The sequence below is a fragment of the Mesocricetus auratus genome, unplaced genomic scaffold (assembly GCF_017639785.1).
Source record: "Mesocricetus auratus isolate SY011 unplaced genomic scaffold, BCM_Maur_2.0 Super-Scaffold_100004, whole genome shotgun sequence".
NCBI lineage: Eukaryota > Metazoa > Chordata > Mammalia > Rodentia > Cricetidae > Mesocricetus > Mesocricetus auratus.
The window spans coordinates 93,269,242-93,287,928 of NW_024429189.1; the positions used below are offsets into that span (position 1 = coordinate 93,269,242).

An 18,687-nucleotide genomic window follows, 5' to 3' on the forward strand; every position below is an offset into this window, starting at 1 on the left:
TGGCACCTGTTTTGATATATGAGGTTCAGCAAAGTTTTTTAAAAAGTTGAAAACTACTCTGATCGTTGCTATATAGATTCAAAGATAGGTCTCAGTGAGCCTTCTAACAAGCCAAGCATGCTCCCTCTTTAGGATCTTGAGTTTGCTCAATCCAGAACATGTTCCCTCACTCGGGGTTTCTCTGACCACTTTAAATGACAGCCACACCACACCATCTCTCCTTTGCCTGGCTTTATTCCTTTTTATTTCACTCATTACCACCCAACACTAGAAACTACTACATCCTTCACTCAAAAGGCAGCTGCTAGTTTTGTTTCACTCATTACTATGAGAGAAGAGCCTGGCATGGGACAAGCATCTAAGTTTTAAAAGGAAAGAAAATGGAGCCTCATTATCAAGGTCAAAGAAGCTGTATGTAGTATGAAAGTCTGAGCATCAGAAAGTTGACTTCACCCTGCAGAGTACTGAAGACTATTGCGTGCTATTCAAAGAGATCTGCTCAAACCTTTCTTCAGCATAGGTTCAATTCATGCTGCTTGGCACAAGTCTTGAAAGTAAAAGTGAACAGCCCAGTGGAGACTACAAAGGACAAAGCACAGTTCTGTCCTTGGGCTGGCTTTTATTTTATGTATGTGAGTGCTATCTGCATGTACAGCTTTATTCTATTAGAGGGCATCAGATTCCAGATTCCACTGGAGATGGCTGCGGCACCATGTGGTTGCTGGGAACTGAACTCATGACCTCTGGAAGAGCAGCTGGTGCTCTTAACCACTAAGCCATCTCTCCAGTCCCAACCTTGGGCTGGAGCAAGGGATTGGAAGTGTTGGGGAAATTATTCTGCCAGATATACACAGGATGGATTCAAGGAAGGAGAATCTAAGAAAAACTAGCGGTTGGTGGATATAATAAAGGAAAGTGTGTATCATAGACAACTTCAAGATAGGAGAAGAAAAACTAGGAACTGATAGAAGGCTAAGAAGTAATGTATCTACAGGTGATGGGAATTCTTTAGCTTTCCACTAAAGCATGAGACATGACACTCTCAGACACCAGCAACATATAAAACAGCTATCTGAGAAAAAAAAAAGAGAGGGGGAGCAGATGAATCTTATTGGCAGGAATGACATTGGTAAGAGAATCACAAAACAGACAATAACAGGAGTTAAGAATAGAATATTAAGAGAAATAAACTTAAGAGCCTTTATGAAACCTAGCAACAGGAGGCTGAAGTAATAGCTCAGCAGTCAAGAGCAGAGGGGTTTGATTCATGATGGTGCACAGCCATCCTTAACTCCAGTTCCGAGGATCTGATGCCCTCTTCTGATCTCTGCAGAACCGGGCATGCATGTGATGCATATATATATATACAGACAAAGCACTCACTCACTTAACACAAATCTAAAGTTTTGTAAACAATATCAAACAATGTATCTATATTAACTCCATGTAATCAAGTCCATTTCACTGACAAAAAGAACTTCTCTGAAGCAATCTAAATATGATACCCAGTATTATAGTAAGTTAGGGAAGTAATAAAAGAACCTGGGGCAAAAACTATACCTGGGTTCTTAACAGTAATGAAATAAAGGAATGAGGCAGACACTGGAAGAAATTCTAAAGTTTATTTTCTTCTCCCATTTTATGACTGTACATTTGAAAGCAAGGGGAGTAACCTTTACAGATAATGGGGTAACCAGAAAGAAAAAGTTAAATATGGCAGCTAGATTCCTGAAAAAAAAAAAAAAAACAAGATTCCTCTTTCATTAAGTCTACAAAATGGCAGAACTGAAATTCACCATAGTGATGGTAAACAATATACAAGCTTATACTGTATTTTTTCCAGTAAGAAGTCGACTCAATTGAGTTAGAGAAATAGAAGAAATCAGAAAAAAAAACTAACATGAGATTAACAGATTTATTCCCAAATAGCATGAGACCATTGAAATTGCTCACCATCAATTTAAAGTGGCCAAGAAATCCTAACCACTAGACCTCACATGTGCTAAGACTTGTATGGTCAAACTGAACCAATCAGTGGTGGGAAGGTCTGATAGAGGGAGCACAGTAAATATGAAAGTGACTAACGCCAAAATGCATTGGACAAAGGCAGGCAGTGGTGGTGCACGCCTTTAATCCCAGCACTTGGGAGGCAGAGGCAGATGGATCTCTTATACAGAGAGTTCCAGGACAACCAAGACTACACAGGAAACCCTGTCTCAAAAAAAAAAAAGCACTGGGCAAAATTGTCTCAGTCTGAGCTACATAAACATAAACAAACTGGTATCAACCGGGTGACTTGCAAATAAGAGAAATGTATCTCTCATAGTCCTAGAGGACAAAGATCACAGTGGTCTAGGTCAAAGTATAAACAGCATTCTGTTTTTGTTTTTGTAGACAGGGTGTCTCTGCGTAACCCTGGCTGTACTAGAACTCTCTGTAGACCAGATCCACCTGCCTCTGCCTCCTGACTGCTAAGATTTAAAGTGTGCAGCACCACATAGAAAAGACAAAACTGAGCCAGGCGGTGGTGGCGCACACCTTTAATTCCAGCACTTGGAGGCAGAGGCAGGCAGATGTCTGTGAGTTCGAGGCCAGCCTGGTCTACAAGAGCTAGTTCCAGGACAGGCTCCAAAGCCACCAAGAAACCCTGCCTTGAAAAAATCAAAACAAACAAACAAAAACAAAAGAAAGAAAGGGCAAACTGGCTGTCTACAGTCTCTTTTTAAGGGCACTAATCTCATACATAAGGGCTTTGCATTCATCATCTCCCCAAACCGTTCAACATGAATTTCAGGACATATTTGGACCACAAAATTAAGGGAAAGAAAGTGAAGGTCCCTATGCATGGACAGGATAGAAGAACAGGGAATAATCAGTTACATGGGTAAAGAAAGGTCAAAATTTTCACATAAACCATTTTGAATATAAGGAAAACTTTTAAATCATGTATACACCAATGTTTCCTGTTTGGATATAAGTACTATAGACACAAGGGAGATACAGCAAGACAGCTAACATCCAGAAGATGTTTGGGGTTTTTTTGGGGGGGGCACTGAGATAAAGTTTCTCTATGTAGCCCTGGCTGTCTTAGAACTCACTCTGTAGACCAGGCTGGTCTTGAACTTAAGAGATCTCTGTCTCCCCAGTGTTTTGGAATAAAGGCATAAATCACCATACCCAGCAGGTAGTTTCTCATCATAAAAGAGACTGACCTTCAGTCTAGTGTCCAATACTGAAATTCTATGGCCTTAAATAACCACTTCTCTATATCTACCAAATGAAAGGGGCTATGACAGAAAGCAGTATCATGGTACCCCCTACTTAACTCTTTTTAAAGAATCACTACTATAATATACTACCAGATTAGCAGTAGCCTACCCCTACCCCTCTAATGTAATGAGATTGAAACACCTAAGTTTAGTAGACACTCAAAAGTCTTCTAGAAAAACTGCATTGTATAGTAAGATTACAGTATCAGTATATTTAGCCTAATTTAAAGAATAGAATCGCCGGGCGTTGGTGGCACAGGCCTTTAATCCCAGCACTCGGGAGGCAGAGGCAGGCGGATCTCTGTGAGTTCGAGGCCAGCCTGGTCTACAGAGCGAGTTCCAGGACAGGCTCCAAAGCCACCAAGAAACCCTGCCTTGAAAAAATCAAAACAAACAAACAAAAACAAAAGAAAGAAAGGGCAAACTGGCTGTCTACAGTCTCTTTTTAAGGGCACTAATCTCATACATAAGGGCTTTGCATTCATCATCTCCCCAAACCGTTCAACATGAATTTCAGGACATATTTGGACCACAAAATTAAGGGAAAGAAAGTGAAGGTCCCTATGCATGGACAGGATAGAAGAACAGGGAATAATCAGTTACATGGGTAAAGAAAGGTCAAAATTTTCACATAAACCATTTTGAATATAAGGAAAACTTTTAAATCATGTATACACCAATGTTTCCTGTTTGGATATAAGTACTATAGACACAAGGGAGATACAGCAAGACAGCTAACATCCAGAAGATGTTTGGGGTTTTTTTTGGGGGGGGGCACTGAGATAAAGTTTCTCTATGTAGCCCTGGCTGTCTTAGAACTCACTCTGTAGACCAGGCTGGTCTTGAACTTAAGAGATCTCTGTCTCCCCAGTGTTTTGGAATAAAGGCATAAATCACCATACCCAGCAGGTAGTTTCTCATCATAAAAGAGACTGACCTTCAGTCTAGTGTCCAATACTGAAATTCTATGGCCTTAAATAACCACTTCTCTATATCTACCAAATGAAAGGGGGCTATGACAGAAAGCAGTATCATGGTACCCCCTACTTAACTCTTTTTAAAGAATCACTACTATAATATACTACCAGATTAGCAGTAGCCTACCCCTACCCCTCTAATGTAATGAGATTGAAACACCTAAGTTTAGTAGACACTCAAAAGTCTTCTAGAAAAACTGCATTGTATAGTAAGATTACAGTATCAGTATATTTAGCCTAATTTAAAGAATAGAATCGCCGGGCGTTGGTGGCACAGGCCTTTAATCCCAGCACTCGGGAGGCAGAGGCAGGCGGATCTCTGTGAGTTCGAGGCCAGCCTGGTCTACAGAGCGAGTTCCAGGACAGCCTCCAAAACAATACAGAGAAACACTGTCTCGAAAAATCAAAACAAACAAAAAAAGAATAGAATCACGCTGGGCAGTGGTGACATATGCCTTTAATACCAGCACTCGGGAGACAGAGGCAGGTGGATCTCTGTGAGTTCAAAGCCAGTCTTGTCTACAGAGCGAGTTCCAGGACAGGCTCCAAAGCAATACAGAGAAATCCTGTCTTGAAAAAAAAACAAAAACAAAAAGGGCTAGTAAAACTTACTGATCTATTAACTATCTAAGGCAGTGATTCTCAACCTGGGGCTCTGACCCCTTCAGGGAGTTGCCTAAGACCATCAGAAAACAGATATTTACATTACAATTCATAACAGTAACAAAATTAGTTATGACGTAACAAAAATATGAGGAACCAACATATGAGGAACTGTATCAAAGGGTCACAGCATTACGAAGGTTGAGAACCACTGGCCTAAGGCATCATTCTAACCACTCTATGTATGTACTAACTCACTTAATGATCCCTGTCACCATGACAGGTACTATAATGATTCCTACTGCACAAAGAAGACAAACAAGGCACATAGAAGTCAGTAACAGCTCTTGTTATCAACGATGTTTCAACTGGTACTCTTCACATCTTACTACATCAAGATAAATCAAGATTTATCTTTGGAGGAATTACTTCCAGCCTAAGTCTCTACTCCAATATCACAAACATAAGCAGCCCAAATAAAGATGCACTAACCTTTCTGGACAACACGACAGTGCTGATGTTCTGAAGAAACAAATAGGCCCTAATTCTAATTTCTTCTGACACTAAATATATCTTTTACAGGGATAAAGGATCAAACATCTTCAGAAAAGTAAAATGCTAATTATCATTGACCCAAAGTTAAGACATTAGTGCTATAGAAACATAATTATTAGCTGTAAAGTCATGGGGTTCATGGGAAAACTACCTAACTTCAAGTGAAGAAAGTTTACAATTATGTATTTTATAAACTAGGCAGAGGAATTGAAAGGGTCTCAACACACATACACACACAAAAGTTTAGGAGACAGAAATGCTAAGGACCTTAATTGATCACTACATATCATATACAGCTATCAAATTATCCTATTTGTTGATCTATAAACAAGTTCCTAGATGTCCAAGAACATGCTGAGAGTCTCTAGTATCTCCAAATGAAATAAGGTTGAACCCCATTAGTGCACTTTCTGGCACTAAACAACTTGAAACTCCCAACTCCCTCAAAAATGAATTTCTGACTTAAAATTTCATGTGATGTATTTTCAGTTTGTAATGCTTGCCTTACCTGTTACCTGAGGAGACACTTGAAAGTTTTTAAAATGCCAGGGGAGAGGGAAAAACAATTAAAATCAAGGAAAATTAACTAGGATTTTTTTTTCCTGATTCTTTGGGACAGGATTTCTCTAAGAGCCCTAGCTGCCCTGGAACTCGCTCTGTAGACCAGGCTGGCCTCGAACTCACAGAGATCCACCTGGTTCTGCCTCCTGAGTTCTGGGAGTAAAGGCATGTGCCACCATTGCCCAGCCAATCTTTTTTTTATATGAATAGGTACATTAAAAATGTACCTGGCACTTTCTGACAATTGCATGAAGAGTGGCCAGATGCTTCCTGTTGATAGAACAGCAGAGAAAAGCCAACCAACAGATTCAGACTAGAGGTCACAAGAAACCACTGCAAACTCAACTTCCTTCCAAAAATCAGGAGGCCCAAACTTGAAATTTTACACTTAACCACCCACACCTAGGAAACCTAGACTGACTCAGAAGAGAAGCTAAGGGTTTACATGTGCATATTACTTAGGCTTTCTTTCAGCAAAGGTCTCACTTTCAACTGAAGTCTGAAGCTCTCCCATGCTTTAAAAGATCCTCTTGAGAAAGACATTTACACACAGGTCTTTACAGCCTATCTACTGTGCTTTTAAATCCGCTTTGCTATCTGTGTACATCATTAAACACGAATTGGAACTTTAGAATGTCTTGTTACTTCTACTATTTCCTGAGACTTGAATACTATCGGTAAATTTTATTTGTAATGCCTAGGTGTCTAAACTCCCATCTTTTAAACTCAAAGCCCTCTCTCCCAAAATACAAGGATCATCTTTTCATATATTTTTTTAAAGTTTGTCTTGTACAATATCCTGATTGTACTTACATGGTGAAAACGGGATAGGATGTCATATTTTTTAAAAAGAATAAAAAATCATGATGTACAGTGTTTTCCACTGGTTGTGTGGTTTATCACAAGGCTGCAGGCAAAAATAGATCTCAAGGATCTCTTTTCTGTTCAAGCACTAAAAAGATTTGCAAAAATGAAAAACAATGTGACTCTTGCTTAAATTAAACAACTTCTGACTTCACAAAATAAGGAGAATGAATACAGGGATAATAGCTACGAATTTTCGCAAAATTCAAAGTCACAGCGTCTGAATGCCCGATTCAAAATTAGATTTAAACTAACCAAGGTGAATCTCTGAGATAAACTATCTTCCGCATAATAAATTCGGTGTGTTTCAACTTCTGGGATAGTAACTACTTCACAAGGAAAAGTACACCAACGTTTTTGCCCAGATAAAAATTTACACCTCAGAAAGTAACTTGCCTGAATAGACAGCAAACCAATGTCTTGAGAAAGAACTTAAAATTATTTCCACGTTATGAAGCTCCCTTTCGGAAGTTCTGTGGTCTCGCCCCTACTTAACACAGGTATGTCTGCTAGACACAGTCCAAACCCGCTAAAAGCAAAAGCTTCAAGAGGACAACACAGCAATTAGGCCCGTGCCATCCCTTCGCTTTCATTTTGGAGATGCACACTTGAAACGAGGCACGCGGCTTCAACACGGTGGGAGAGGTTCACAAGGGCACACTCAAGACCGATCGGTGCCCAGACAAGAGCTGGCCCGACGAAACTCGCGGCTTCTTTCCCGCACCCGCGTGGGTTCCGGCGGCGAAGTCTCTGGGGCAAATGTCTTCACTACTGAGACTGGCAGGCTCCGGCCCTTCGGGGCTCTCCCGTCTACCCTGCCCCGGGCCGGCTGCTCCCGCCGAGACCCGAGCGCCCCCGGCCCCGTGGGCCCCAGCGCGGCCCGGCCTTCCCGCTTGTCGTCGGCCCGGCCCGGCCCGGCCCGGCCCGGCCCGGCGTTCAGGCCGCCGAGACAAAGGAGCGGGAGGGGGCCGCGCCGCCTTTCCAGCCGCCCGCCCCCTGGGCCCGGACCCCCACGGCCATGGCGACCCCACCGCAGCCCCGGCCCGTGGGGACCGCAGGAGGCCGCGGCGCCAGGCCGAGGAGGGGGCGGCGGCCGCCACCATGTCTGCCGCCCCTCCCAGAAGCCAAGCGCCGGGCGGACAAAGCGCGGCGGCGGCGGCGCGGACACCCAGGCCGACCCCGCCGACCCCCGCCAAACGAGCGGGGCCGGGAGCCCCGGAAACCCGGCGCCTTAATGCAATAAACAGGAAATCGCGGGGATGATCTGGGTTCCGGGGGAAGTGGAATTATTTTTTACCAGCGAAGAGATCAACTTCCACATCCGGTGGTAACAGGGCCCTACACAGACCCGCACTGACCTGGAAAAGCTTCGGGAGCGGCGGCGGGGGAGCAGCGGGAGGAGGTGCGGGGACCGCGGCGCCTCGGAGCCGGCAGGGCTGACGCGGCCCCGCCACACACAGAGCGCTTCTCTGCACAGGGCGCTATTTTCCGAAAATGCCGCGTCTGGTCGGCGCCCAAAATCCCCACCGAAAAGTCCCCGTCGGCGCGGAGGGACACGGCGGGCGAGCTCCCAGCATGCCTGCGGCGGCCTCGCCAGCCCGCGCCGGTTTCCGCCCCACTGCCCCCGGGAGCAGGCGTGCCGACACCCTCCCCCGGCCCCGTTCCGGCGGGAGAAAGGGACGAAAGGGTCTGGTTTTGACTTTAAACAGAGAGAAAGGAAATAAGCCATTTCTAGCGTTCGGCCACACAAAGGCTGCGGCGGAATGATCCACTGGGCGACCGCAAGTCCCGGCTCGCCCGGCGCCTGCGCGGCAGCGGGGTGAGCGCCGCGGAGGCCATGTGCGCGGTCGGGTGTTCGCGCCGTGCGGTGGGGCGGGATGTGTAGGAACTGGGGTGTGTGTGCTAAACGTCCTTCCTCCCCGGGGTGACACGTGAAGCCTGGGACCGCTTGGCGCTTAAAGTTGCACGTGGGGTGCTCTAGCAGATTCCCGGAGGCGGAAGGGCAGCTAAGAACCTAGCATTTATTTACCTTAAAGTGATCCTGGAAGGTAGACCCTGAGTCGCTGGTTGAGGTGTCGGTGCAGGAACAAAAGATGTGTCCTCTTCCCCTGGTGTAAACTGGTCGTGTGTGATGAGGATGTTTCTGCGGCTTTTTTTTTTTTAATGTTGTAATAGTGACACTTTGTGTCAAGATTTTTTTTTTTTCCGAGACGGTTTGTCTGTGTAGCCCTGGAACTGAATTTTGTAGCCCAGGATGGCCTCTAACTCAACAGAGATCCTCCTGCCTCTGCCTCCTGGATCGCTCAGATTAAAGGCCTGCACTACTAGGCCCAGCGTGGAGTTTCATTTTTAACGTACGAATTGTTTATTGGGAAATGGTAATTTGTGAAGAAAAAAACCTTATAAATTTTAACTTACGCGAGATTTCCAAAGTTACACTTTGGTATGTTTAACAGGGAAGTGCACTACCCATGGAACTTTTGGCATCCGGTACCTAGGAATGGGAATATCTGAGACACTTCCAGCAATTTATCCTAAGCGCAGAAAGGCTTGAATGAGATCCAAATTGTTCGTGTGTGTGTGTGTCCTCAAATATGTAACCATTATGTCTCCACTTGCCCGTTTTAGTAATGTGGTGAAAGTTTGTAATCAATGAGACTTAATTAAAGCATAGTAAAGTAAATAATATGGGGAGGACATAGTGGGGTTTTTTGTTTGTTTTAATTTAGTATTTAATTGTTCTGGGTTTTTTTGGGGGGGGGTTGTTTTTTGAGACAGTCTGACTATGTGAAGCCCTGGCTGTCCTAGAATTCAAAGTGTAGATCAGGCTGAGTTTAAACTCACAGAGATTCACCTGCCTCTGCCTCCCTGTTTCTGGGATTAAAGGTGTATGCCAATTTGTCCAGCTGGTAAGGTTTTTTTTTTTAATTGTCACGCCTTCCCTTAACATTTTGGGTAAATATTTAAGGATTGCTGCACAATTCTTGCCTTCGTGTTGTAGGATATAAACAAGTATACATCATCAGTGATTATGATGGCAGAAAAGCTGCTGAACTTGGTGTGATTTCAGTGGGAGACCACACACACACACACACACACACACACACACACACACACACACACACACAAAGAGGACACTAACCTGGGAAGGAGCAGTGGCTCCACAGAAGCAATTCGCTTTAGTGAGGGAATTGATGAGGGCCAATTACTGAGGCCATAGGAACAGTAATGTAAAGGTTTAAGAGGCAAGCAGTGGGGAGACAGTAAAAAAAGACATCATTTTAAGCATTCCCAGAGATGCACCTGTAGACTTAGTGACAGCCTCAAATTCATGTGAATGAATTGATGTTTTTGATTGGTAACTTACCTATTCAGCAAAAGAAAAAAGGTCCAAGGCTTGAGAAATACTGGAATGTGGAAGGCAATAATAACTTGGGTTGAGGTAGTCACAAGTAGAAATGAAGAAAATCACAACTGCCTATTGAGAATTAAGAGACTTGGCTTGACTGGCTAAGAGAATGTCTAAAAGAGATGTCAAAGGTGACTGTCAGATGTGTCAGGGGAGCACCTGAAGGATGGTGATGTGTTCTCTGAAAGTCGAGGCAAGGATCGGGAAGTGGGCTGGGAAGGCTGAAGCTTCTGTTGGCCATGTAAAGCCTATGAGCCTATCTAACCAGCAATTACGTTGTACTCAGCAACTGTTGGAGCACCGTTTCTGCCGGATACTGTTCTATGCTAGCGAAGATAAAAGTAGCAACACCGAACGTGGCTTCTGCTCCCATTTCTGGGGAAGAAAGACTAAGGGTTTAAAACAAAGAAGAGAGATAATGTCCCATAGTAGTCTCACAAAGCAAACAAAAGGATAACTACATAAAGTAGTTCTCCAAGTGAAAAAGCAGACAAAGTGTTGGCTCCCGGTCAGAGATGGTCTCACCTGACGTTTTGTCTGAGCTGGGCTCTGACTGAGAAGTTAGGGCAGTTTGTGCAATCAAAGGCAACCAGCCACAGGGAGGTCAGTGTGGCTGACTTTGAGGGGAGCAAAGAAGGGAGGGTAAGAAATAAAAGTATGCAGCTATGGTAAGATGAAGACACTGAAAGTCTTAAGGAATGAAGGAGCATTAGCATAGCAGTAGAGATGGAGAAAGCAGATGGATCCCTAAAACATGTTATTAGACATAATTTATATTGTTCATTAAGTGTGGCATGAGGGAAAGAAGAATCAATAGTGGTGTCTAAGCTTTGAGTGTGATTCCTAAACTACCACCATCAGGTAGAAAGAAATATAAGCTACATGTAATTTTGTAGTAGTTACATTAAAATGTGAAATTAATGTCTTATCTAAATAGATGCCAATATTCTATGTGATATAAAATATAGTTTAATGTTTTACATTCTTTTTCTCACTGTAAATCTAGTGTATAAATTATATTTAAAGCATATCTCAGTACTTGATTTCATAAAATTTACTGTTGAAAGGTTGATGTACCTATCCCCACTCAGTTTCAGACATTAAGCAATGCTTATTTTAACTGTAAGCCAAAGTTGAAGTTTTACAAATAAATTGCTAGATGAAGCAGATTTCAGTTGGATAATACTAGCACTTGAGAGGCAGAGGCAGGCAGATCTCTTTTAAGTTCAAGGCCAGCCTAGTCTACAAAGTGAATTCCAGGACAGCCAGAGCTATGTAGGTGGGCCCTGTCTCAAAAAAGAAAAATTGTTCTGAAGGCTGAGAATATAGTTTAGCGAGAGTGCCTGCCTGTCAGTAGCAAAACCCTGGATATCTGTAGCACTACCAAAAACAAGTTTGAAACTAGGCCAGAAAGCTTTGAATGCTAAAGTAAAGATTGTGAATTTGACCCAGGAAACACTGACCGGTGTGTGGTTTTTGAGCCCGCATTATATTTAAGCCTAGACAGAGGCCACTAGGTGGCCATCTGGTGACTCCTAAGACCTATGCTTCATTCCATTGTTTTGGCTTTATGAGACTCAGTTTTACCTTTAGTTCTTCTAGAACAGTGCCATCAAAAATTTAATCCGTTAGTGCCTGTCTGCAATCTGCAGACCTTTCTCTTTGTTACCTGCCAAGACATTTAAGAAAGAGAATTTAGAAGCATGGAGCATAGGTTAATATCTGTAAATGTACCATCCAGAGCTGTATTGTTGCATTTTTTGTTTTTTTGAAACAGGGTTACTTTGGCTATCCTGGGACTTGCTCTGTAGACCAGGTTGGCCTCAGACTTACAGAGATCTACCTGCCTCTGCCTCCTGAGTGCTGGGATTAAAGGTGTGTACAACCATGCCTGCCTATTGCATGTTTTTTTATTCCCCTTTTCTACTAATTTTTATTCTATAAACATACCTTTTTCTTCTTATTATTATTATTTTTTTTTTTTTTTGGTTTGGTTTTGGTTTTTTGTAACAGGGTTTTTCTGTATAACAGCCCTGGCTTTCCTGGAACTCACTTTGTAAACCAGGCTGGCCCCAGCCTCAGAGAGGTCTGCCTGCCTCTGCCTCTCAAGTGATGGAATTAAAGGCATGTGCCACTACTGCCTAGCATTTGTTTGCTTATTTTAAAGGAAGTGTATCCTGTAGCCAAGAATGGCCTTCAATTCCTAATCTTCTGGTCCCCACCTCCCAAGCAGATAACAGTCATGCCCCACTACATATGGGGTGCTGGAGAACAATCCCAGGACCTAGTGCATGCCAGATTGGGTCTCTGTTAACCACATTGCATTCCAGCCTCACAGATCATTTTGTAAGTCATAGAGAGAGAAGGATCAAGTTTTCAGAAGACACTAAATCTTTTTTTTGTATGTGTGTGCTTTATATTGAGAACTGTTATTAGTGAAATAAAACAAAACAAAACAGAAAACCTCATGCTCTTCCATATGGACCCAGAAAACTACACAAAACCAAAACTTTATATAGCTGCCTTTTTTTTTTTATTGTGTCTGTCCATTTTGCCTGCATGTTTGTCTCTGTGCATGCCTGGTGCCTGGGGAGAACAGGAGGCCAGAAAAGGGTATCAGATCTAGAACTGGAGTTATAGATGGTTGTGAACTATTATGTGGGTACTGGAACTTGAACCTTGGTCCTCTGGAAGAACAGCCAGTGCTCTTAAGTTCTGAGCCATCTCTCTGTTTATTAAATGTATATCCTGTTAATACAGTGTCTCATTCAGTGCCAAAAGTAATTCTGTGAAACAGGTGTTATTAAGGCTAACAATACCTGTCTTTCTCATCATTGAAAAATGCCGGGTGGTGGTGGTCCACGCCTTTAATCCCAGCACTCGGGAGGCAGAGGCAGGCGGATCTCTGTGAGTTCGAGGCCAGGCTGGACCGATAGCCTCCAAAACAATACAGAGAAACCCTGTCTCATAAAAACCAAAAAAAAAAAAAAACCATCATTGAAAAATGATGCCTCCCGCCAGGCGTTGGTGGCACACGCCTTTAATCCCAACACTCAGGAGGCAGAGGCAGGTGGATCTCTGTGAGTTCGAGGCCAGCCTGGTCTACAGAGCCGATTCCAGGATAGCCTCCAAAGCCACATAGAAACCCTGTCTCGAAAAACCAAAAAAAAGAAAAATGATGCCTCCCAAGTGATGGAATTAATGGTGTGTGATACCACTGCCCAGCTGGATCGTGTTTTCTAATACAGTCTATTAGTCTATCTTTTTATTGGAGAATTGAAACCATTAATACTAAGACTTGTTGAACAGTGTTTTATTAATTCCTGTTATTTTGTGTGGCTGTAGTGTTTTCTTTTTTTCTTTTTGGTATTTCAAGACAGGGTTTCTCTGTATTGTTTTGGAAGCTGTCCTGGAACTCTCTCTGTAGACCAGGCTGGACTCGAACTCACAGGCCTGCCTCTGCCTCCCAAGTGCTGGGATTAAAGGCGTGCACCACCAACGCCCGGCTGTAGATTAACTGTTCTGGGATTATGTATGTGCCTCCTTTGGTATATTTAATCCTCTCCTCAGACCGAAGTAGTTCTTTCAGTATCCTATACAGCTGGCTTAGTGAACATAAATTCCTGTTTTTAATCATAAAACTTCTTTTTCCTTTGATTATAACTGATAGATTTGCTTATGTAGTAGTCTTGACTGACATCTGTGGTTACTTAAAACTTGTAGAACCAAGTCCTCTGGCTTTAAAAGCTGCAGTTGAAGTCAGGCGTTAGTTTGATATGCCTGTCTTTATATGCACTTGGTTTTTGTTGTTACTTGCAGTATCCTATGTTCTGTCCATTTAGTGTTTCCGTTATGTGACTGGGTTTCATTTCTGGTTTTGGTATTCCTATATGCCTCTTGCACCTTTTTCTTCTGTGATTTTGTTGAAAATATTTTCTGTATCTTTGACCTGCATTTCTCCTACTTCTATACCTATTATTCATATATTTAGTCTTTTTGGTTTTTTTGAGACAGAGTTTCTCTATGTAGCCCTGGCTATCCTGGAACTCAATCTGTAGACCAGGCTGGCCTCAAACTCAGAGATCCACCTGCCTCCACCTCCAGAGTGCTGGGACTTGGTCTTTTTAATAGTGTCCCAGATTTCCCACATACTCTGCTTTATTTTTTGTTTTTAACATTTTCCTTTGCTATAAGACTTTCTTCCTCTGCCTTGCTTGTGCAACCCGATACTCTCTCGTCCACCTAATCCAATCTGTTGGGAATACATTTCTTTTATCTTTTTGTTTGGATTTCTGAGTTTATTTCATTTTGGCTTTTCTTCAGAAATTCTATCCTTTTATTAAATTCCATGTTGAGTTGTTTCACTATTTTGTTCATTTGTTTATGTTTTCTTGGTTTTCATTTGGCCATTTCTTCATATCTTTGTTGAATTCCTTGAACATATTTATAATTGCTGTTTTGAGAACATTACCTTGTGCATTAACTAAGTCATTTTTCTCCAGAAGCATTACTGTGCGAGTACTCACTTCTGGAGGAGACATTGTCTTGGTTATTCATGTTTGTGTGTTAGCGATTGAACCTAGGCATCTAGTGTTGGGTCATTGGCTGTGTTGCTTGGTATGGATATCTTACCTTGACTTCCATGAGTCGGTGTTCAGATCTTTGTTTGTTGTTATCACAACTTGTCAGGCTTGTGGTCCAGCCAGAGGTTCTTGGTAGTGAGTATTGGGCTCCCTCAGTGTTTATGTGCAAATGGGATATCAGAAGTGTTCTCAGCTCAGGTAGAGATACATGTAACTTCTGAGACAGGAATAAACCTGTAGGCTTATAAGGTTTTTGCTACTGATCATCAAGCCTGTAGAGGACTTGCTGGCTTCTGCAGGTGGTCCTGAGCGGCAGGGAATGGGATCACATTTGGAGTGGGCAGTCCTCTGTGGGTATGGGGCACAGGATGCCACAACTTCCTCCATTGGAGGTAGGTTAAGTGGAGTCCTTATCTTGGATCAGGCAAATGGCATGTCACTCGGTCCTGAGGTATCTTAGTGTAGATGTGGTAACAAACTGGCTCTGGTCCACATCTAGAGTTCCAGGTTATCTTCCATATAGTACTGGGCATCATGATGGGTGAGGTGGCTGCTGGGCAGGCAGAATGGTGGAGTGGATCTACTGGGGGTGCCCTTGAAATCTGTCAAACTCTACATAGTACCTGGGCACCACAGTAGTTGGGGTGACTGATAGGCAGGTGAGTAGGCAGAATGGGTCTGGAAGTCCTTATTGGAATTCTGGGTTGGACTCAGCTTTATATGTGGGTATCCAAACCCAGGTCCTCATATTTTCACAGCAAGCGCTGAGCTACCACCTCCCCATCCCAGTAGCATGGGATGCTCTGACAGCATTTTACTCACAGTAGAACCTTGCTGTGCTTTAGCAAGTATTAAAATTTACATTTAAAATGCTCCCACAAGTTCAAGTGTTTGAACACTTGGTACCCAGCTAGTGTGCTGTTTTGAGATATTGTGGGACATTTAGAAGGCAGGGTTTAGCTAGAGGAAGTGCTGGTTGAGTGGGTGGAGCAAGCTTTCATATTTATAGCCTAGCCAGCTTCCTGTCCTGTCTGCTTCCTGGTCTGCTTAGAAATGAGCCAGTAGCCTCACATTCTTGCTACAGCCAAGAGTGCCTCCCACTGTCATGCCCTCCCTGCCAAGGTGTAGCCAAAATAAACCTCACCTCCATTAAGTTGCCTCTTGTCATGTATTTGATAACAATGACCAAGAAAAGCAATGATGACAAGTAGAATAACCTAAATCCTTTGTTATCATTTTGATGGTTGTAGCATCTTCACCAGAAACATTCCATTTTAAGAAATTACTTTCTGGGATGTTGTGCAATTCTATTCCTGGGGAGAGATATGAACAAATGTCTCCGCACCACATGGGGAACAAGATAAGCCAAAGTAAGGATACCTCCAAAGTTCAAGTTGGTGAACAACAGAACTTTATTTAGAGTTATTTACAGGAGCAGAAATGACTCAAAGGCAGTTATTACCAAATCCCACCCCCGCATGGAAGACCATTCACAAAAGCTGGAAACCTGGGGTGAACTGCAGAGCCTATAGGCAGCTCAACAGCTTGGAGAATGTCCTTTCCAGGTAGTTCAGTTGTTCTCAGTGTCTTCCAGGCAGATTGGCAAGTCTCTGCTTCTAAGCAATTGCCTTATCTGAGCTCCTTCTAGGCCAGAGGTTCCTAACCTGTGGATTGCAACCATCAGAATATACATATTACCAGTGGTCTTAGGAATCCTCAATCAGACATTTTATTTTTGTTGCTACTTCATGACTGAGTGGTGGTGTCTGATGGTCTCAACTCACAAATTGAGAACCACTGTTCTAGGTAACTTGGCTTGTCTAAGAATGTCTCTCAGCAGTCTTTGTTGCTTAGCCACACAGGGAGGGAGGGAGGAGCCTAATGAATCTTACTGGCTTCAGGGATTTCCTGAAACTATGAGATTAATAAACTCAGGATGGAATATTTCGCCCCCTCTTAGAACATCTTACTGTTTCAGTTCCCTGTAAACAGCCTGTGTCTGAATGAGCTGCCCCATTTGATGGATGAAGTCATGGAGGAAACTGCTGAACAACAGATGGTGAGATGGTTCAGCTGGTAATATCACTTGCCAACAAACGAGATGACTTGCGTTTGATCCCCATTCTCATGGTGGAAGAGAACTGCCTCTGGGAGTTGTCCTCTGACTGCCACATGTGTACCCTGGCATGTGCACGCTCCCCAGCCCCCCAAAATACATAAATGTAATAAAGTATTTTATTTTTGCAAAGACGGTCCAAATGCAGTCCCCACTGCCACAGCATGTGCAGTTGAATCTCCCACATTGGGGGAGGTCATGGGGTCAGCACATCCAGCCTGCAGTGAATGAATCTTGCCCTGGGAAAGCCACTTTCATGATCATGTGTCTTGTGAAGAGACACCATGACCATGGCAACTCTTGTAAAGGAAAAACATTCAACCGGGGTGGCTGACATTCTCAGAGGTTAAGTCCGTTATCAACATGGGGGTGTGCAGGCAGACATGATTCTAGAGGAGCTCAGCATCCTACATCTTGTCCCAACCAACAGGAAGTGAGCTGTGTGTCACACTGCAGAGCCTAAGCAAAGGAAACTTCAAAGCCCACCCCCAATGACATACTTCCTCTGACAAGGCCATACCTACTGCGGCAAAGCCACGCCTCCTAATAGTGCAATTCCATGTGAGTTTATGGGGAGGCAATAAAGAAAGAAACCACTTTATTTGCTAATCTGTTAGTAGAAATTCTGTCCAATCCTCAGACTCCATTGCTAACTCCTTTGCTACTGGGCCGCATCAGCAGCTACTGACTACATGGAAGTTTTAAAACCCTCAAACTGACACATGAGGATTAAAGTTAACTTCTTCCAAATTATCCATAATATTTTTAGCTCCTCCCAAGAATCCCAAAATTTCCTTATGGCATCTAGAGTGGTGAATTTCTTCCAGAAGGTTTTCAGTTACTTTGTGTACACCAATCAAAGGAATTACCACACCAGTTGAAGTCATATAAAAATAACACTAATAAAAATTGGGATAGGGATTAGGGAGCTTCAAGACAAGGCTTCCTGTGTGGTACTTGAATTCATAGGAAGCTGGCCTCAAACTCTCACAGATCTGCCTGCTTGGACCTCCAAAGTACTGAGATTAAAAGTGTGTGCCACAGAGTCCATTAAAATATTAACTAACACTTAAAGTGAAAATTGCTCCTTGATCCAGTCCTGCAGAATGAATACTGGGCCATCGAAAGCAACATCCAATCACTTATCTCCATTGGAGATCTTGTGCAGTATTAATAAGTCTCCAGAAAAAAAAAAAAAAGAGAGAGCCACACCTATGATTGAATAGAATTTCAACTGTGGAAAATAGAGATAAAGAGGCCCTGTCCAAGTTTCCTTGCTCTCTTAGCCCCCTAAACAACCTACCTCTGCTTGTAACCTAATGTAAATGCGTTTGAGCTGTACAAACAGCCTTAGCTTCTACTGTCTCTTAGCTGAGAGTGTACAGATAACACCTGAGACCTGTATTAGACTCTACTGCTCTCCTAGAAATTGTCAAGCAGATGATTTGGTTGGTTTGGTCTTTCCAGACAGGGTTTCTCAGTATAGTCCTGACTTTCCTGGAACTAGCTCTGTAGACCAGGCTAGCCTCAAACTCACAGAGGTTCTCCAGCCTCTGCTTCCTGAGTGCTAAGATTATAGACAGTCATCACAAGCATCTGACAAGCAGGTGTTTCTACCAGTGTATTTTAAAAGTACCTTGAGACTAGAGAAATGATTCACCAGTTCTTATAGAGGACCTGGGTTTGGTTCTCACAATCCATATTGGATAGGTCATAACCATCTATACATCCGTTTCCTTGGAGATTTGGC

General features: G+C 43.1%; 1 protein-coding gene and 1 non-coding gene across 10 annotated transcripts in view; both read right to left on the reverse strand.

Moving 5' to 3' along the window:
- Window positions 1–8,947, reverse strand: part of Gabpb1 (GA binding protein transcription factor subunit beta 1) — a 49,348-nt gene extending 40,401 nt beyond the window's left edge. For 2 of the 9 annotated variants that reach the window (XM_040746230.1, XM_040746222.1), the window contains exon 1: window positions 8,188–8,591. The gene's annotated coding sequence lies outside the window, so the exon portion shown is untranslated. Of the gene's footprint in view, window positions 1–8,187; window positions 8,608–8,858 lie in introns of those variants that run through there. The other 7 variants (XM_040746223.1, XM_040746227.1, XM_040746228.1 and 4 more) reach the window with 7 other exon arrangements.
- An 8,118-nt stretch (window positions 8,948–17,065) lies between these two features.
- Window positions 17,066–17,223, reverse strand: LOC121140619. Its single transcript, XR_005877542.1, has one exon. It is a non-coding gene; the product is annotated as a U1 spliceosomal RNA (small nuclear RNA).
- Between the last annotated feature and the right edge of the window lie 1,464 nt (window positions 17,224–18,687).